The 21089-nt window shown below is 43.4% G+C and overlaps 1 protein-coding gene across 1 annotated transcript in view; it reads left to right on the top strand.

Moving 5' to 3' along the window:
- The window catches only part of MAML2 (mastermind like transcriptional coactivator 2), a 267559-nt gene that overhangs the window by 1964 nt on the left and 244506 nt on the right, over positions 1 to 21089 (top strand). The window lies entirely within an intron of this gene.

The raw sequence follows: 21089 nt of genomic DNA, 5'->3' as shown, positions 1-21089 counted from the left end.
GTGCCAGTGGGACAGGGGCAGAGACACAGGTGCGGTCCGGTCGATGTGGGGTGTGTGCGCATGGGGTGCCACAGATGCACAGTGTGTGAGCATCAGGCGCCACTGGTGTCGGGAGTTTGGTACTTGGAGCCACAAGTATGAGGCACTGGGTGCCACTGGTGTTGGATGTTGGGGACTAGGTGCCACTGGTATGGGACATTGGGTACTGGGTGTCTCTGATATAGGACATTGGGTGCCTCCAGTATGGGGCATACAGGGTGTCACCAATATGGGATGGGAGTACAGAATGCCACTGGTGTGGGAAATGAGTACCCGGTGCTATTGATGTAGAATGCATGGATACTGAGGGCCATTGGCACAGGTGTGTGAGCATCAGGTGCTGTCAGCCCAAGGGGCATAGGCTCTGGTGCTACTACTGTGGACAGTATGGATAAATGGGGCATGAGCACGGGATGCCACCAATGCAGGGTGCCTGGGCAGCAGATGCTACTAGTGCACTTGTGTGATGTGCGGGAACCTGCTGTCTCCTGTGTTTACTGGCATATATACAAAATGACATGTCTGTCAGTGGCGAAGGCAGGGAAAGCTTCCAGCACGCCCATCACAACTTGTTGTTTCCTGCAAAGGAACTTTATTTGCCACTACGATGATGTATATTTCTGATGTCCCCAGCGTGCTGTGTGTACTGTACATCTATCCCCCCCGCCATTCATGATGGCCTTAAAAATACACCAGCCTAGGCACAACATTTATTCACCCACAATTTAGTTTTATGATTGAGGGGGGAGGGGGGAATCTGGCATTGGGTGAATGAGCAAATAGGATCTTCCAAAGCTGATGTATATGTAATATATATAAATCAATATCTGTAAAAAAACAAGCCAGCTAAATCTCCCCCATACGTACATGTCTCCATTTCAGTTCAATTGAATGAGGCTTTGTTGGCATGACAAGCTATACAAGTGTTTCTAAAGTGTAAAAATACAGTGTAAAATATTACTGTCTAGATGGAGTTCTGTATAGGTGGGTATAGCTACATTTTAACCTTCTTCTGAAGCCACTCTTGGAAACAGGATGCCATACTAGATGGATCATCGCTTTGTTCCAGTCTGGCAATTCTTATGTTTTTACACATGCCGGTACGCATAGGTCTTATCCTGCACTCACTGAAATTAGTGGCAAAACTCCCACTGACTTCAATGCTGCAGGATCAGGCCTGTAGACCTCAATCCTGCAAACACTTGCACATGTTCTTAACTTTACACAGATAAATAGTCTCTGACATGGACAAAGTTAAGCAAGGCTTTGCAGGATCGTGGCCATATGCAGTATCTAGATTGATTTATTAATCTTTTGGATTTTTGAATGATTGTAATCAGTTTATATGTATGCATTTGACCCAAATTAGTATGTGACTTTGCCCTCCAAACTAGCATGATTTGTCATAATTCCACACACAGAAAATACCAATGGTATCATTATATGTCTGCTCTGTGAGCCTCTTTAACTTCCATCTCAAGCAAGCTCTAAGAAAAATACATAATCAGTAAATGGTTAAAACAAAATTTAAAAGGTTAAAATGAATATTTACTGATTTAGAGGACAAAAACAGCATTAAAAATATTCCCAGTGGATTAAATGATCCCTGGTGTATTTTAACGTATTGTCTAAGGCTTCAGACAATCGCAAGAACAATTTTAATTCTGGGCAATAATTTGTTGCTATTGCTTTTGCACCCAGTGACCCAGTCAATATTTATACAGTGTACAGATCGACAGCAAAAAAATGTGTGTGTGTGTGTGTAGGTTAGCTTTAAATTCAGAAGATCAGCAAACACTTAAATATGATGAATTCTTAACATTATATAAGATTGTGTTGCTAAACAACTGCTTCTCAGACTTGGTGTTTAAAGTATGAACTTGACCCAGAAAGGGTTTATTTGCTGTTATCACAGGACACATTTTATGGAGCAAAGTTGCAAGAGTTTTACAGATAATGCCACTTTGTAAATGGCATGATGAATAGACATGTTGAGCTTTTTAAATTGGAAAGTGTAGGCCCGAGTGTTTTAGGTACAAAAGAGGGAAGTCTCACTACTCTTTTTATGAGGGGTCTGCCTTGCTCTTGGAGCATGTACTATGCTGCTTTTCCTCTCTACCACGACTCCAGAAAAACACACAAAGAATGACAGTGATGGTTGTTATTTGAATGACTGAAAATAGCTTCATACACACACACGTGTGCACCCTTTTAATACTTAATTTATTCTAAAATGGGACTAGCGTTGTTGTTTCGCTCATGTTACACTGGTATTCTCTACAATCTGTGGATCTAAATTTGGGGCCACATTATTCGGCATTGTACTGAGGGTGATGATGTAAGCATGAATGTGATAACATTGTGTCCAAAGGGAGTTAGACACTCAGACCAGATCCAGTGTTCAGATTAAATCTCTGAATTTCCCATCACAGCCAAGTAAGCCATTATCTTATTTTTTCAGTGAGTGTTAATTAAATGCTTTGCATTCATCTTTAAAATGATAAAAGGCTTTTGCTTAATCATGTACTTTCCAAAAAGCGTCACTTTCTAATTTCAGTGAGCAGGCCGGTGTGGTTTTTAACTAGTGGTGACGATTATCATCAAATAACTGGAGGCAGCTGGTTGAAAGTGCTACGGATACAAAGAAAGCAAGTCTCAAGAAAATACTTTGATTTTCTTCTTTTGAGTGAAGAAGGCTTTGCCCTTGTTTGTGGAACAGTTTTAAAGGTTGTCTGCCTGCTTTTTGCTGTAAAATGCTGTACTTAGCTTTGATTTCTTGTGCCCCCAGATCAGTTCAAAGTTAACTACAGGATGGAACTAAATTTGTGTGCCCCTGAGAAGAGATTTGAAATAGTCACACTAGTTTTTGTATACCTGCATTTTGAGGGGGTTTTAGATCTTACTAATGCAGTGGATGACTTCCCTGATATGTTTGAATACCCAAACCAAATTGTGACTCTGAAGAAGAGCTAGCTCATGAAGCAGCACTGGTTTAGTGGCATCACTGCACATTACTAATTTTCCTACTTTGTGTTGGACACTATACACAGACATTCTTTTCTGTTTATTTGCTTCTTTGGGAGGACTAGCTGGGTGTTCTCCTTACCAATCGTCCCTTAGAACATTATCTGAGGTATTCAAAACCCCCTGACAGGATATGGGGATGTAAAATTCAAATAGTCAAATATCACATGGCAAGTAGAGGAGAACCTCAGAGTCATGACCACTTCAGGAATGGAGGTTGTTTGTAACTGTGAAAATATTTGTAACTCTGAACAAAATGTCATGGTTGTTCTTTCAAAAGTTTACAGCTGAACATTAACTTAATACAGCTTTGAAACTTTACCATGTAGAAGAAAAATGCTGCTTTCCCTTTATTTTTGTAGTAGTTTACGTTTAACGCAGTACTGTATTGTATTCGGTTTTTTGTTTTGGTCTTTGCTGCTGCCTGACTGTGTACTTCCGGTTCCAAATGAGGTGTGTGGTTGACTGGTCAGTTCATATCTCTGGTGTTTGTAACTCTGAGGTTCTACTGTAGTGTACTGAATTACTCTATTCAATTCTTGTGCTCTCAAAATACAGGACGAAATTATGAGCCAGAGAATAAGACCATGTATACACTAGCACAGGGGTCGGCAACCTTTCCGAAGTGGTGTGCTGAGTCTTCATTTATTCATTCTGATTAAAGGTTTTGCGTGCCAGTAATACATTTTATCGTTTTTAGAAGGTCTCTTTCTATAAGTCTATAATATCTAACTAAATTATTGTTGTATGTAAAGTAAATAAGGTTTTTAAAATGTTTAAGTAGCTTCATTTAAAATTAAATTAAAATTTAGAGCCCCCCGGACCAGGGGCCAGGACCCGGGCAGTGTGAGTTCCACTGAAAATCAGCTCACGTGCCGCCTTTCGCACCTGTGCCATAGGTTGCCTACCCCTGCACTAGCACTTAGGTTGGCAAAACTTTTGTCACTCAGGGATGTGAAAAAAATACCCCCGAGTGACATAAGTTTTGCCGGCATAAGCGCTTGAGTGCACAGAACTGTCAGTGGGAAACACTCTCCCACTGACATAGCTACTGCCGCTTATTGAGCCGGTTTTATTATGTCAATGGGAGAGCTGTGCTGCTGTAAGCTTGTAACTGTAGACATGGCCTAAGGGGACCCTTCATGGGTTCCAGCCATAGCATGGCTGGAGAGAACAAGCCTGGCTCCCCACTAGTCGTTCAGAGTGTGCTCACTGCTTGAAAGGGTGAGGTCCTGGTAGGATTGCCAACTTCCTAATTGCACAAAGCCGAACACCCTTGCCCTGCCCCCTGCCCTGCCTCTTCCCCAAGGCCCTGCCCCCCACTAACTCCATCCCCCCTCCCTCCGTCACTTGCTCTCCCTCACCCTCACTCACTTTCACTGGGCTGGGGCAGAGGGCTGTGGTGTGGGAGGGGGTGCGGGCTCTCGGGTCAGTCTGGGGATAAGGGGCTTGGGGTGCAGGAGGGGCTGTGGGGTGCTCCAGGAGGGAGTTTGGGTGCAGGAGGAGCCTCAGGACTGGGACAGGGAGTTGGGGTGCGGGAGGGGGTGTGGGCTCTGGGAGGGAGTTAGGGTGCAGGAGGGGGTTTGGGAAGCGGACTCTGGCTGGGTGGCGGTTACCTCAGGCGGCTCCCAGAAGCATCTTGCATGTCCAGCTCCTAGGCGGAGGGGCCAGAGGCCTCTGCATGTTGCCTGCACCCGCAAGCGCTCTCCCACAGCTCCCATTGAACACGGTTCTCGGCTGGTGCTCAGGGCAGAGGCAGCACACAGAGCCTCCCTGGCCGCCCCTGAGCCTAGGAACCAGACATGGCGGCCACTTCTGGGAGCCACGCGGAGCCACCTTAGCCCTGCTGTGCCACAGACTGGACTTTTAATGGCCCGATCAGCGGTGCTGACCAGAGCCACCAGGGTCCCTTTTCAGCCAGGCAAGCCTAGGTCCTAGTCCTCTGACCCTTCTTCCCCACACATCAGAAAGTGATGGGTTATGCTAGTAAACTCTCTCCTCACCTTCTCCAAGGGCAGCAGAGCTACTGCTCTGGGGTGCATTCCCATGATCTCGCAAAGGAGCTCTAGCTAAGGTGTTATCTGCACAGAGGATTTTTTGCACTGATTCAACCCCCTAACATGGACACATTGCACATATATGAACTGTGAAGTTGCACTGGTGCAAATCACAGGGGTATTTCAAGGGTGCACTTACCCTGGTGTAATTACCCTCATTGTAGACAAGGCCCTGAGATGGGCATAACAACTTCTGGGGACTCAGGCTGCAGCATAGCCCTTCTGCTTGCATGAGCCAGGATCGAGGTCTACGGTTTATCTGTTGAAGAATGCTGGATCATTACATTTGTTACTCCTGGGGGAATTCTGCGCCAAAAAATTAAAAATTCTGTGCACAATATTTGAAAATTCTGCATATTTTATTTGTCAAAATAATACAATATAATCATGACAGTTTCAATTATTTTGGTAAATTATTTCAAAATACGTGTCAGCAAGTATGTCTGTAACAATATGGACAACAGCAACAACAAAAGATTCAGGGAATGTTTTTTTGACAGATAGATTCCTAACTAGATATATTAATACAGAACGTTGAGTAATTAATTTAAACTACAATACAGGAACGCATTTCCTGCACTCCCCAGAAAAAGTGAAAAGGCTGGGGGAAGTCAGGCATAATGGAGGAGCTGAGGGAGAGGGAAGTAATTGCTGGGGAGGAGCCTGAGAGTGAACCTGGAGGATTACTGAGTATGGGCAGGAGGAGTATGGAACAGTTCTTTTTGTGAGGGGGAGGGATAGTTAGGGAGTTGGGGAGCCTCTCCCATGCAAATCCTGGCTGATTTCCTAGCCTCTCCCATTCAGTCAGGCACATCTGCCCCGTGTGTCCCTGCACCCCCCATCCCCATGTGGCCCTGCAGCCTCCTCCCCCATCCCCATGTGTTCCTAACATCCTATCCCCTGTTCTCATGTGGCTGCAGCCCCCATCACCTGTCCCCATGTGGCACTGCAGCCCACCCCACCTCCCATTCAGCCCCTGGTTCAATGCTGTCACCCACTAGCTCCTGAGCCCACACCCCAGTCTGTCTCTGCCACTAGCCTTTCTGAACCCCAGTCTGTGACACCCCACCCCAAACAGCCCCATGTGCCCCACTCTGTCCATCCAGTGCCACCTCACCTGGCCTCACTGCAAGGAATGCAGCCTTTCTGGCTGGCTGCCATCTCTTCGGGTGCCACAGCAGCCTCTGTTGGGTGAAAGGTGTAACTGCAGAGTCTCTCCAGCAGAATCTGTATTCTTCTGAGAAAAAAAATCAGCGGGGGACATGAATTCTGCACATGCGCAGTGCCACAGAATTCCCCCAGGAGTAATTTGTTTTACAGATCCTGTTAGAAGTTGTTACAAATCCTGGTGCTGTCCAAGTCAGTGGCAAAACTCCCCTTGACTTCAGTGGAAGCAGGAGCTGGTCCTTGGTGAAGAAAGATGAACTGAGTCCACATGCTTTAGGTCAGGTTTTCATATATATAGCAAAGGTACGTCTACACTTCAGTGTAAGCCCTGGGTTCAAACTCAGGCTCGAGCCAAACCCCACTTCTGTCTACCCACAAATCACCCAGGGATTGTATCCAGGGTCCCAGGATCCCATGAGGGTGGAGGGTCCAAACCTGAGTCAAGCTGGGACCCAGGGTTCAAGCCCAAGTACTTTGTAGTATAGATACAGTCCTACTGGAAAATGTGCTTTGGGAGTCCACCAAAAGTGTCCCACAGAATGACTTTCTTTGTTCTCTGGACAGTCAAATTTGGTGGACAGTCAAATTTTCCCACCCTGCACCATGAACAAAGGGCTAGAGTGGCCACATTTTGGGAGGGTGCTAGGAAGTCTTGAATATGAGTGGTTGGACTCAGGCTGCATAATGCAGTGTAAATGCTGGAGCCCCAGGTTGGGACCCAGGGTTCAACAATTCCTAACCTGGGGTTACAGATGAGTATAGACCCTCAAGCCCTAGGTTAACAGACCTAGAGTCTGCTAACATCGAGTTCTATTCCTGAGTTTATGTTGCAGTGTAGACATACCCAAGCAGGCTCCAGTGAAAGATTGGGTGTGGCCATATACAGTCCTTCACATTATTGAAAAGCTATCATGTTTAGGGGTATCGGGTGGATGTTACACAAAAGTAAATATTTGACACCCCATGAAGTTTGAAATATTGTTAGCTATAAAGTGTAAAACAGTTCAGTTAGAACAACTGTGTTGGGTTTTTGATTTGATACTAATCGGTTTCCAGTTAGCAGTTTAAAACAAATATTTTTTTCCCTAGTAAAGCATTTTTGCCAGTAATATTTTCTGACGGGCGAATAAAGACCAGACTTGTTGGCTGAACCCCTGTGACTGTATCTGACCGAGTGACAAATTTCCTCTCTAGGAGAGTGTTAGGAGACCTTATTATGCTGTCTGTATACAGCCATCTTTTCCTAAAGAACTGACCTTTTTTGGTTATTCTTCCCAGCGCAAACTGTAATAGCCAGACTGTTCTGGTTTTCATTACATATCTGTTACAGTTATGTGCCGGAGGCCATTTTCCAGTGGTCTGAACAGTAGATTTGTAATACCTAGAGACTCTGGAACTGCAGGTTCTAATCCTAACAGGGCTGATACATCTCTTTGTTTTTCCAGTGTAGATTGAGTACCTTGCACTGGGGCTTGTAGGGATTTCCTCTCAGAGGCATTACTATTCTCTTCGGGTTCTTATACTATGACCATCATGATGGTATCTGAACTTCTTGCCACAAGTGTGCTAAGTGATGTGACTGTCACTTGTGATATATGATTCTTTCCTACGTTCACTCTTCCTCTCCACTGGGGGAAAACTGCCTGTGGAATTTTTTATTGTTCTTATTTTCTTTATTTTGGAAAGTGACTGGGTGGAAATGGCCTCTTGCTCCACATGTCTTCTCCCTGTGTGTGCCCTGTCTGGTTTGCAGCTCTGTAGAGCGGACATAGCTAACAGAGGGGGCTGGATACTAGCCCTTCTAGTTCACTAAGTTCCAATCAGTCACACCTGTGCAAACCTATGGATGGCAATGGGTTTGCACAGTGTCGCTGAGAGCTTAAGTGGAAGGCAGTAAGAGTGCACAGCTGAATTTGGCTTGTAGAACTTTTATTACAGGTGGTTATGCTGGACATCATGGAGAGACAGTAAACACTGAGCCCTCACCACGCCAATGCCAGTTTGAAAGTCATGTTTCAGGGTAGATTCACACTTGAAATACTGAGGTTTGGTCTGCTCATTAAAGACCTTCTGGCACTTTCTGTAAGAGTAGGTGCTTCACCCTAGTATCCTCGGCCCCAAGTTTTCCCCTCCGTTACCCCTGTGCTACTCATTGTGAATGAGAGTTGATTGCCAGTCTCCGCCCCCAGAAGTGGTTGCATTTCACTGAAGCCTGGTCTACACTAGAATTTTACACCAGTATGTCTCTGAGGGGTGTGAAAAATCCACCCCCCAAGAGACATATGAACGGCCAGACTGGGTCAGACCAAAGGTCCATCTAGCCTAGTATCCTATCTTCCGATAGTGGCCAATCTCTGGTGCCCCAGAGGGAATGAACAGAACAGGTAATCATCAAGTGATCCATCCCCTGTCGCCCATTCCCAGCTTCTGGCAAACAGAGGCTAGGGACACCATCCCTGCCCATCCTGGCTAATAGCCATAGAAGTAGCTTTACCGACCCAACCTCCGGTGTAGACAACACTAGGCTGACAGAAGAATTCTTCCACTGACCTAGCTACCACCTCATGGGTAGGTGGATTAACGACACCAATGGGAGAATCACTCCTGTTGGCATAGGTAGTGTCCACACTGAAGCGCTACAGCTGTGCCATGGTAGCACTTTAAACGTTGACAAGCCCTGGTTCTGGATGTTTTAAAGCTTGTTAGGCTGCAGTGTGCTGCAGCTGTGTGCTGATAAGGGAAGTTTATGTATCTGAATCAGATAGAAATGCATCAGCTCTGATCACTTTGTGGGTAGAAAGGCTTTGAGTCACTGTTGAGAGACCTTTGGCCTGCAGGGAACCATTGTTTAGATTGGATCTGGGCCCCTTTTGTCTTAATCTACTTTGGCTGTACAACCATTCTCTGAACCAAAATCTGGGGGAACCCTTGGGAGCCATATAAAGTGTATTTTTAATTAAATGTTGAGTAAGTTACACTTGTTAAGTGTCTGCTAGTTGAGAAGCTTGGCCAGGCTTGTTCAGGTCTAGCTTCCCAGCCAAAGCACCTGCTTCCTTTGAAGCCTTTACACCATTGAGTAACTTTCATGGAATTCCCCTCCATTCTTCAGTAGTTTAACTTGCAGTTTTTACCTGCAGGGCTTCTGTAGCTATCAAGCAGCAAAACAAATTTCAAATATGACTTGTCCTGACAAATCATCCAAGCCAAAAGAATTGGTTAGTTAGCCTCCATTGGCCCTTTTGCCATATTTCACAGCATGGTTTACACATGTGCTGTTACTCATCTCCAGATCCCTGGTGTGTGCTACCCAAGCAGAGGAGAGTGGTAATGCTTCTAATTCCTCTGTGCTGAGAAGTGTGACTCCAGCGAAAATGTAAATATCTCTGTGGGGAAGTCTGAACTCTTGAAAGGGTGACTGTGCTTCTGTGAGTCACATGAGCTGCTTCTCCAAAACCTTGACTTAACTTGGTATTATAATTTTGTCAACAACCTTAAGATTTCCCCCCAGGCCCGAAGGAAAGCTGCCTGCCTAAGTGCAAAAGAAGGTGTACGTGGTCTGAAGTTGTAGTAGAGTTTACAAATGATCAGGACTGGAAAAATTTGCTAGACACCAACTAGCCAGAAGACTAAACTAACTAGCCAAAGTCTTAGATGAAAGTGTCAAGTATCAGAGGGGTAACCGTGTTAGTCTGGATCTGTAAAAGCAGCAAAGAGTCCTGTGGCACCTTATAGACTAACAGACGTATTGGAGCATGAGCTTTCGTGGGTGAATACCCACTTCATGCATCCGACGAAGTGGTATTCACCCATGAAAGCTCATGCTCCAATATGTCTGTTAGTCTATAAGGTGCCACAGGACTCTTTGCTAGATGAAAGTGGGATCCCCACTAGTTAAATGCAATAGAAGTATAGGATGGTTAAATAAGCCTCTGTTCAATAGTGTAGGTTTTTAGCAGTAATTTCAGTAGAGTACATTACATTTATACAGAACCCATGAATCTCTATCCATCCCCCAGCCTTGTGGCCTCTGTCAAGAGAAGAAGGAAATGAGGTCTTGGATCTTCTGCCCCTCCCCTGTCGCCAAATCTTGGGTCCCACTCCCCAGGGGGTGCCTCTCATAGCTTTGCCAACAGCAGCAGGATGGAGCTGATGTGATTCTCGACAGCACATTGCTTTCCAAAGAGCTCAGATTAGGAGCAGTGAAATGACAGGGCTCTTACCCATTTTGCTCTGCTGCTGCCCAGAAGAGCTCTGAGCAGTGAATGAGGCATCTGTATTAGCTGCAGACTCAGAAAAACCACATTGTACCGGTTGATATTTGGATCACTTTTACATCATAGCAACCACAAAGGCTGGATTTTATTGTAAATGGAAGCATACACTGGTGATATATGTCCCCTCACTTGCCAGGGGAAGGCTTCCCATTTGCCACTGGAGAGTTGGCACAGGGATAATTAATTAATTATAATTAATAATAATTATTATTATGTAAGTGCCAACGCTATGCCAAGCAGAAAATGCTGACAGTTCCCCAACAAAGGTGCTTGTAGAGGCCGAGCTGGGACTAGAAATCGCTTTGCCTGATTCTCAATCTAGCACTCTAGTCACTAGACCACGCTGGTATAAATCAGCTCAGTTCTTTTTGCATCAGTTTCCCCATCATAAGTCATCAACCGCAAAAATTCAGCTATCATGAGTCAGGCTCCCAAAAATCATGAGATTGGTTTAAAAATCATGAGGTTTTTTTATATAACAAAATTTGGCTTCTTTTTACTTGCCTTCTGTTTTTCTGAGCCATCATGGTGCCCTCAGGTCACATTTTCAAGCTTTTCTCTATGGCCACGAGGGTTATAAAGTTATTTTAAAAAACAACAAAGTGAAAGCTGCGAGTCTCGCGTGATCACATGACTCCAGGAGCTAAGGCTTTTTGTAAGGCGTCAAATATTGCAAGACTCACATTAAAATCCTAAGTGTTGACTGTAACTGTCCCTCCTTTTTAGAGAAGAAGGTGGCATTCTCATCTGAAAGCCTTTTACATTATTATCATTTATATTTGGGTGTATTTTGTTGCATGTCTGTCGTCTTGCTGGCTGTTTTGCCTCTGATTATTGTCTTACTCAAACTGGCTGCCTCCGTGCAGTGCTGCTGCTCAGCACTTGTGCTAACTAGTGACAGACAGTGGGAGTGGAATCACGAGCATACCCAAGGCAGCTGCTGTTCAGATAGGCAGCACAAGCACTGCCCAGCGGCAGCTGGCAGCAGTGTGTTTTCACGGCTATTCACATTACCTGTTGTTAAAACTGTGATTCCACCCTGGTAGCATCATGGGCAGATTCATGGCTGCTGCCGCTGGGAGTCACATTTGGAGAAATTATCTGAAAAGGAAATAATTAACAATCAAAAAATCAAAAAATAATTATTTCCGAAATACATTTTATTTCAAATCCACCAAAAGAACTTTGACAGCCTAATGGTTTGATTTCTGTTGAGTTCACCCACTCCGATGCCTGTGCCCTTGGGTCATTTGACTTGCATCATTCTTGTCAGGTCTCCTGCTGAGCTGTGGAGCCAAGCAGCAGCAGTATATCAAGGAAACTGGCATGGATGGCATATGGGCATGGAAGAGCTCAGACATGGAAATGTGCCATTAGAAAGTTCAGTGAGATTACTGGCAAAGCAATCTACCTGCTGTGGAAACAAAAAAAAACCCCACGCACTTGCTGCAAATCAGAAACCTAACTGATGTTTGCAAGAAACCAGTAAGATACTGCACCAGCAAATAAATCATTACAAAGGGTTTGTACTGTCTTCTCTCTGTTGTCACCAAACGCATTTATATGCTGTATGCCTTAATATGGTACCCAAGCCACTATTGTTATTGTAATGATTTTATTTATTAAAGTACTGGCTAGATGCCCCAACCAAATTTGAGGCCCTGTTGTGCCAGGCACTGTACAAATACCTAGTGAGAGACATTCCCTGCTCTGAAATCTAAAAAGACAAGACAGACGAGTGGTTGGAGGAGAAACAGAAGCACAAAGGGGTGAAGTGCCTTGCTCATGGTCAGACAGTGGATCAGTGGCAAAACTGGGAATAGTGCCCGGATTTCCTGACTCCCAGTCCAGGCCCCATTAATCATGTCTTTGCTTTGTGTGCCGGGACCTGTAGGGAATGTAGGGAGAACTTTGCAAAAGCTTCAGAGTCAATTTTTAGTTTTGGTAACTAAATCACCAGCGTAACGTTGAACAAAAGAGGTCATGTACTGCATTGCCATGCACTGCCGTCACTGGCCATAAGGGGGTTATCCCATTATACGTGATCCTTCAGCTGTGTAGGGGGCAAGCATTCAGATCTAACTGATGTTTTGGTGGATGACATGCTAATCTCATTATAGGGCACGGGCAAGGTATTCTGCATAATTTAAAAAATACCATTGCTTATAATCTCTTGGCGTTTCCAAGCGGAAATCTTTCCCAGTTTTGTTTCCTTCCATTGTTTGCACCCTGGTTTATTGTTATAGGGTTACTCATGACTGTTGAGTATTTAGCACTGATGCTTTTGCTGTAAATTATTGATTGCGTGGAAGCATGTTACAACAGTTATTTTTCATGGAGTTTACCCTGTGTACTAATAAAACATGCAGCAAGTAAACAATCAGCAGTAAAGAGATACTTGAGATTTGCATTTATTTTCATTCCTGGCTGTGCGATGCTGTCTCCTTCTGAAGAAGCCTTAAAATTGGATTGTCTTGAACAGAAAGTTAATTGCATCGGTGGTTTCTTTCTTCAGAAATGTGACTGGAGGCAAAACTCTGGCCAGAGCGGTAATGACTTGTCAAGAGCCTGTAGTAAACAACGGGAGAATCCCTTTCTTATAGTCATGGTGACAGCGGTGTAAAGAAGCAGGCTTGCTGAACGCAGTGCGCACTGTCTGCTGAATAACGGGCACCATGTTAAGCACATACTGTTGATTTCTGCAGGTCTCCAGAATATTAATTATTCAGCAGCATTAACCCTCCTTTGGAAGATCTCTTGGAGACAGGCCTGTTTTGTGCCAGCTGGGGAAGGATGCGTGTCAGTTCTGATCACGTTGTGTCTGATTGCTGCAAACGGCCTTGTGCAGTGTGCTCTTGGGGCCTGATCCAGCACTCACTGAAGTCAAAGAGAGTCTTTCCGTTCGCTTTAATGGGCTCTGGATGAGGACCTTTTCAGAGCAAACAAGAGCATGCTGCGTATCAGCAGGGCCACAACTGCCTCCATTCCCACGGTTGGGTAGTACTGCAGCACAAAACGGGAGGTAAATATAGGTCGGAAAAATTCTTTGATTAGGCAGGCTGCGGAAGCAATGCCTAGTGTAAGGGAATACAGGGGTCATTCCAGCTCAGGTTCCCCCGTCCCTCGCATAGGTGCTGAGTGGATGCATGATAGGTCAAGTGGGGAGAATGCCTTTGAGAATCCAGGACTTCATGCTAAAGCGCTGAGCTGAATCCCAAACTGGGGAGTTTTCAATGATTTTCCTGCTTATGGTAATTTTTCCCTCCGCTTTCTTATTAGAATAATTAGCCCTGCAGGAAAAGACCTTGCTGACAGCAGCAGTTGTTTTCTGTGTAGCCAGTCCACCAGATTTCAGACATGTCACTGCAATGCCATTTGGCGAAAGTGCCATAAAGGTTGTTCAGTTTAGGCTTCTCACTTTAGAAAATCAGACAACATATTTACGAGCCCAACTATGGCTTTAGAAGGCTAATTTTAGGCACTTGCCTTTCTATTCTGTTCTGTACAGGTTATTAGACTGTCTTCATCACTGTAGTATCTGAGCATCTGAGCTTTGAGAATCTTGACCCCAATTTGTAATGCACTAAGCAATCAGCAGCTCCCATTGCAATACTTCAGTGGGAGATGTTGGGTACACAGCACCTTAATAATCAGTCACCTATTTAGAATTTAGGACCCTCATTTTTCTGTCATTACCACTCTGTAATAGTTGCAAGAGATGTTTCAGTGCAATAAATATTCTTGTAAGACCCAGGTCCCTAAGCCTCTGTCCTATTTGCTTGCAAGGAAAGGAGAGAGAGTAGACAACTGCATAGGGATTGGCAGGTGTTTGAGGCTCAAGATAAAAAACTACTGCTAGAGAGATTTCCACAGGAATGTGGGTTTGATCTGGATCCCATTCAAGTCCATGGGAAAACTTCCATTAATTTGAATATATGTTAGTGTACAATCAGAGATGGTTGCAGAGAAGTGTATTGATTTCCATCCCATGAAAGGATTTGATTCTGTGGCATTCTGAGATAGATTTATTTAGATTGCATGATCTTCAAGACAGGGGCAGTCAATCTCTATGGCCCTGATCATGCAAATACTTATGCATGTGCTTAACTTTATATGCTTGGGTAGTCGCATTGAAGTCAATAGGACTATTCTTGTGTAAAATGAAAATGTACATAAGTATTTGAGTTTGTTCAATACCTAACACAGCAGGCCCCAATCCTGACAGGGGCCTCTGTGCATTTTAATAAATAAATAAGGAATAAGTAATAATAATAAATTAATAAATAAGTAGCATCTTTATTGGTGTTTGACTTGTTTTCTTAACACAGCCAATCACATACTTTTTCTCTTTTAAACTACTTTCTACTTTTACTGACAGTCCAATTGATCTTAACTTCATATCCATGCCTTCACTTTTCCTTCTGATTGTTTAACTCCCCAGTAGATTCCAGCAATTGACCTGGTGATCCATTTTCACAAGTTGAGTTCTTTCTTTAGTTTCTCCCTACTGACTTTGTATATTCAGATAATCAGTTTCTATTATACTTTTTTGGCCAGCTTTTGAGGAGAAAGAGGGTCATGGGTTTTTGGCCCTTAACTTCTGAGTAGAATATTAAATATAATCCTTATAATGATAGCAGTTCTGCTTGTGGTTCAGGCTGTGTCAGTGTGTCACCAAAAGCTCTCTTTCTCAGGAGCTGGAACACACTTGTGAACATTTGCTGTAGACTGAATTGACATTTGATGGCCAACAGCTGGGAACACTTTTTTTTCTTCTTTTTGCAAGTTGACTTTAAAAGAATCGTTTAACTTTTGCAAAGTTATGAATTTACAAAACAGACTCTGTGCTAAGTCATATTCCACCACCGATTGACTTCAGTGTGGATGCATGGATATGAGTAACTCAGAGCAGAAATTTGCACTAAAAGATTAAGACACATTTTTTTCCCACCAGTATAGTTGAAAAACAGGTTTGAGTTGCAAAATAAAATTTGGCATCGAATTACTCTGTGACATGATCCAGTCACATTTGGTAGTTAGAAACCAACAATGTTGTAACCGGAGGTATTTAGCTTTGAAAAGTTTATTTTGCACATACACAGTAACTACTTTTCATAAGGACTTTTAACACACATATTTGCAGGGTAGACCAGAATAGCTCAGAGGAAGTTAATCCAGTCTGTTGGGTAAACAGCATGTACTTTAAAAATTTTCTATATATACACACATATATAAAACCTTCAACAGGCGTATTTACTATACCTGATAAATTCTAGTCACTTCATTAATGCCATGACGGCATGTGAAGTCAATAACATCCCTTATGAAAACTCTCTATATGGGCTGTGTATTTATTCTGTTTGGCCCATAGTTCATAAATATGCATTTGGATCACCCATGTATCTAAAGGCCTATTTACAGAAATACTCCATAACGTTGCTGTAATGTATATTACTCCCAGGGTGTACTGTATGTACCTGGATCTCAGAAAGTCCCCCACCAAAAACCACCCTCAAATCCGTCCCTAGTGGTTGACTGCTCCTCTGCCCCCAACCCCCTCCTTAACTGTCCTTCTTTATCCGCATTCACTCCCCTTTCACCTGGGGTCTCCCCCTGCCTTCCCTCCTTTCATGCTCCTGACACTACCTTGTAATGTTGTTTTTCTACTGAGCTAGAGGCAGACTAACACAGACTTGCTGAACACATGGTTTCCACGTGTTCTCCTCATCTCTCCTAATGTTTCTTCTATAACAATATCTCCCCATTCTCACCCTGGTCATGTAACATTTCTCTTTTTGCCTCCTATTTCCTCCTCTCTCTCTCCTTGAACTGATCGTTTAATGATAGTATGTGCACTCCTTCCCTTTTGTTAAATGTTTCTATGGGACTAGTTCAGGAGTGTTATTTTTTCATTGTTATAAGAAATTCAGGGCAAAAAACTATATTAATATACACTAAGATTGTGGATTTTATATGGCTGGAGTTTAACCACATAATATTGAAGCACACACATGACTGTGCATGAAAAGTCTTGCATCCAGGAAAACACTTAAAGCACATGCTTAAATGCTTTTCTTACAGCTTTTCTCATAGCACACGCTTTGCTGAATCAGGGCCTAATTTCTGAGAATCTGGTTTTATGGTCCTGTTTCATCAAGATATCAGACTTTAAGCAAGTGAATAGTCTCATTGCCCCAGACTGTCCAGGGTTTGAAAAAAACCCAACCAACTTGCCATTGTCACAGTTCTGCATCCAAGAAGAAACTGTTTCACATTCATGTCGATGTGCAGATTATCTTGGCAAATTAAAAATAAATGAAGACGCATTAAGGTTAAAATTAAAATGTTCTTGCAAATTCAATGCAATGTCTGTGACCCTGTCAGTTTGTGAGATGTAGGCAAATAAAATAGTCAGGAGATGCCTGGCTGAGCATGTCTGATCACAAGTGCCTTTGATTAATATGCTGCATCCACTCATTGATCAAGTACCACAGACAGTGATGCAGAAGAAAATGCATCAGGCCCTGAGGACTGTCCGACTAAAGAAAGAAAGGGGCGAGCTGTTCTCATCTCAGTTTGAAGACAATGGGTAATATTTTAAGTATCTAAGTGACTTAGGAGGTGATGTCCCATTTTCAAAAGTGACTTAGTCACTTAGGGCCAGATCCTCAAAGGTATTTAGGCTCCTAATTTCCACTGTAATCTGAATAAAGACGGAGGAGGGCCTATGTCCCAATGATGATGCACCCATATAACTGAGAGCAGAAATGAGTCCATAGTCTTAGCTTAAGAATTCATTGTACTTCCTGGATTCATGTGATTATGAGACAATCTCAGCTTTATTTAAGAAAAATTAAATTTCTAGCCCTTATGGTTATGGAGGAAAGCTTGAAAATGAGACCTGAGTGCACCCTAGAGGCTCAGAAACCAGAAGACAAAATGAACCCAAAATGTATTTGAAAAAAAACCCAAACTCCTGATTTTTAATCCTATCTCATGATTTGGGGGGGGGGCTGACTCATGATTTTTGAATGCTGGGGCTTGGCAACACTGCAGTAAGTCGTAAATGCACTGTAGATAACTGCACCATTAGTTCATTATTCGTTTTACTTTTGTTTTTAAAAGAGTCTGTCCAAGGTTTTAGATGCTTATACAAAATATTAAACATATGCAAAGTAAGAATAACAGTTACACTGGGAGCAAGAAGACACGTTAGAGACTATGTTCCAAATGGAACAGCCCACTGATCAGAAAAATAATATGTAGGATTACTGCCAGAAAAATCATTGATACAGCCCAGCCCAGTGCACAGCAGTGATAGAATAGGCAATCTAGGTACAAGGTTATATTATTAGTGCTCTAGAATACAACACTAAAGAGATTATACTATTGCTGTATAACGCATATGTTAGGCCTCCATTCAAAACTGGTGAAGAGATTCCACTCTGTAATCTGTTTTATCTTATCTAAAGTATCAGCATTTCTAATTCATTTATTACCTTGTTATCCAGGAATGACAAGAATGATATTAGTGCCTTGGTAGAAACATAGTGTAGAGACACAGAAATGAGACCTGAGGTTCATAATCTAACTGACAAGTTAAAAGTCTGGGACCATGACCCTGCAAAGTGTTCCACATGGCAAATCCTTGTGGAGTCCCACTGAGTTCCACCAGACTCAGCAGTGATAAGGGGTTGCCTGCACAGATTGGTTGCTGGGATCACAGACTTGCACTTATCTTCATTAAAAATAAGAGACCGTGAGATGATGTAGCTGATGTGCCGGTTGTTGAGTGGTTTCAAATGGCTTAATAATATTCCTGCCATTTAGAAAAAAATCACATTGAAAAAAGCAAAAAAAAAAAAAAAAAAGTGCTTTCGCGGTGTTACTAATAATATCTCTGATTATTCAAATTGCCATAATATTAATGAGATGTTTTCCCCCCCATTCATACTGTTTCTGCACTGTCTGGATTTCACTCAGTTTGGGGATTGGAATGGGCTATAGTCAGTTTTACTTTTATTTGTAGTCAATTTCACTTTCTGGTTCTCTGCAGATGTGTGGGTGAAACAACCCTGACATTTTCAAAAAAAATAATAATCCCAAACCTGTTTTCACTTATGTTAATGGTTTTTAAATCATGAAAGCCTTCCCATTGACTCCTTTTACAAAGCGTAGATATTGAGCCCAAAGGACTTGATGTTATCCCTTAAGCAGAAGTTTATAAAATTATTAAAATACTGAGAGATGCACAATATTTATATTTCTGAAGCGTTCAAAAACTAGAGTGTGACAGGATGCTGGACTTTGGGTGCGTGTGCGCATCCCAGAGCACCTGTTCTGGCCTTTTAAAACTGGGAACTGTAGTCTTTGAGCACATGATTAGGAATAAACGTGACCTACAGACAGATACAGGGTTTGTTGCCTGTTAGGCAGAGGCAGGAATGTTGTTGCCGGAGGTATCTTCTGCCTTCCCATTTTACAGGCAAGGTCTCTGTCACTGAGGCCACATCTACTCTGTGGACCTTACAGCGGCATAGCTGTACCGCTTCAGCTGCGCTGTTGTAAGGTCTCCCGTGTAGCTGCTCTATGCCAGTGTGAGAGAGCTCTCCTGCCGCCGGCATAATTAAACCATGCCCAATGAGCAGCGGTAGCTATGTTGGCGGGAGGGCGTCTCCCCGACCGACATAGCACTGTCCACACTGGCATTTTTGTCAGCGAAACTTGTGTCGGTCGGGGTGTGAGTGTGTGTGTTTTTTCACACTCCCGATCAACAAAAGTTTTGCCAACAAAAGTACTAGTGTAGACAAAGCCTAAGTAGTTTATACTTTGAGCCTTTTGCAGCTTCTGTTTATTTAATAAAGCACACCCTGAGGAAAGGGACCTGGAACTAAACTTGGGCGTTTAGGTTTGATTGGACTGCCCTGGCTGGTGAATCCACCCTTCAATTTATCTAAAGCTGATAATCTAACAGTAAATAGTGGTAAATACTAGCACCCACAGAGTGAGAGGGGCAGATGATAGAAATACATAAAAGTGAAAAATGGGGCCAAGATCTTCAGTTAATGGGAACTGAGCATCTACTTCCCCAAGGCACCTTTGAAAATGTGAGCCTCCATTTTGTTTCTGGAGTGGGAAGAGATGGCACCATAAAGAAGGAAGGTGGGATTAAGAACTCCGAATATTTCCCTATCCTGGGTTAAATTGTTCCTCGTCCTGTGTAGCAATGCTGGAAGAATGGTAAGGAGCTCTTCCCCCGGTGCAATCACGGAGTGGGCAGGCACCACCAGCCTCCTCGCACTGGAGTGTTCAAGGGTGCCTGAAATACTGACCATCTCCAGCAGGGCTGTTTCTGGGTAAGCAGTGGATGCGGATGCAGGGTCTGATTAGCCTCTCCCCAGATTTACACATGTGTAACCCCAATTGACTCTTGATTTACATCAGTGTGAGAGGAGAATCACATTCTACCTGTGCCTATGGAAAGAAGGCTGAAATTCCATCTCAGGTTAATAAACCATTTGATCTTTGCTCTCTCCTGGGTTATGATGTCACTGGAATCCCTCGGTGGAATTACATCCTTATTACATCCAACTTGGTGAATGTTATCCCTTATAAGGTAACTCAAAACACAGTTGCTATGATCGTGTTGGAGGCTGCTAGAGTCAGTGGGAGTTTCATCATGGCGTTAAATGGGAGCTGGATCACGCCCTAAGTATCTAAATGAAATTTTGTTTTGAATCCTGAAACTGTCTGTATATAATACTAGGAAAGAATTTTCTTGCAGGAGTCAGACTTTTACTTTGCTATTATTACTCAGGCCTGAAGTCAGCACTGAACTACTGTGTAATATATATATATATATATATATATATATATATATATATATATATATATATACACACAGTGAAACCCCCCCAACTCTGCCGCTCTTCCTCATGTTCATTTTACCTTAGTATGCAAGTACTTGAAAGGCAACAGGGATCAAATCACAAGCCCCTGCAGCTTGAGCTAAAGAGACAACTTTTTAGAGAGAGTCATATCCTCTGGGGCTCAGGCACAAAGGAGCCTGCATGACACATACTGGCCAGTGGGCTCCATTTGTAGTAAGGGTGACAGAATCTGACTCACATTGGTGACTTGATCCCTCTGGTGATTAATAAAGGGGTAAGGGGGATTCTGTCTTTCACTTGAGGTTGCTAGTTAGAATCTAACATAAGGTCCCGGCCACGGGTTATTAGCATCTGACAGCTGTTCAGTTGCCTACGTGAAATATATCGGTGGTCTCCCTTCAGTTCTTTCTGGACAAAAGTCTGTTTTAAAAAAAGACCAGCACTGCTGCTGGTACTGACTGGCATCCTTCCTGGCAGTGTGGTTTAGGGAGTGAGCAGTGAGGGCAGGTGGTGGGTAGACGTGCCTCCTGGCTATTGAATCGTCCCTCCAGGTTGGGGTTGAAATACATTGGTTGGGCTGTGTGGAAGCTTGGATGGCTGCTGCCCAGCCTGCACTTGTGTTGGAGCTAATGTGAGGG

Source organism: Mauremys reevesii, linkage group 1 (genome assembly GCF_016161935.1).
Source record: "Mauremys reevesii isolate NIE-2019 linkage group 1, ASM1616193v1, whole genome shotgun sequence".
Classification (NCBI taxonomy): domain Eukaryota; kingdom Metazoa; phylum Chordata; order Testudines; family Geoemydidae; genus Mauremys; species Mauremys reevesii.
Note: the sequence above shows the minus strand (reverse complement) of the source record. Positions and strands in the feature narration are given on the sequence as shown.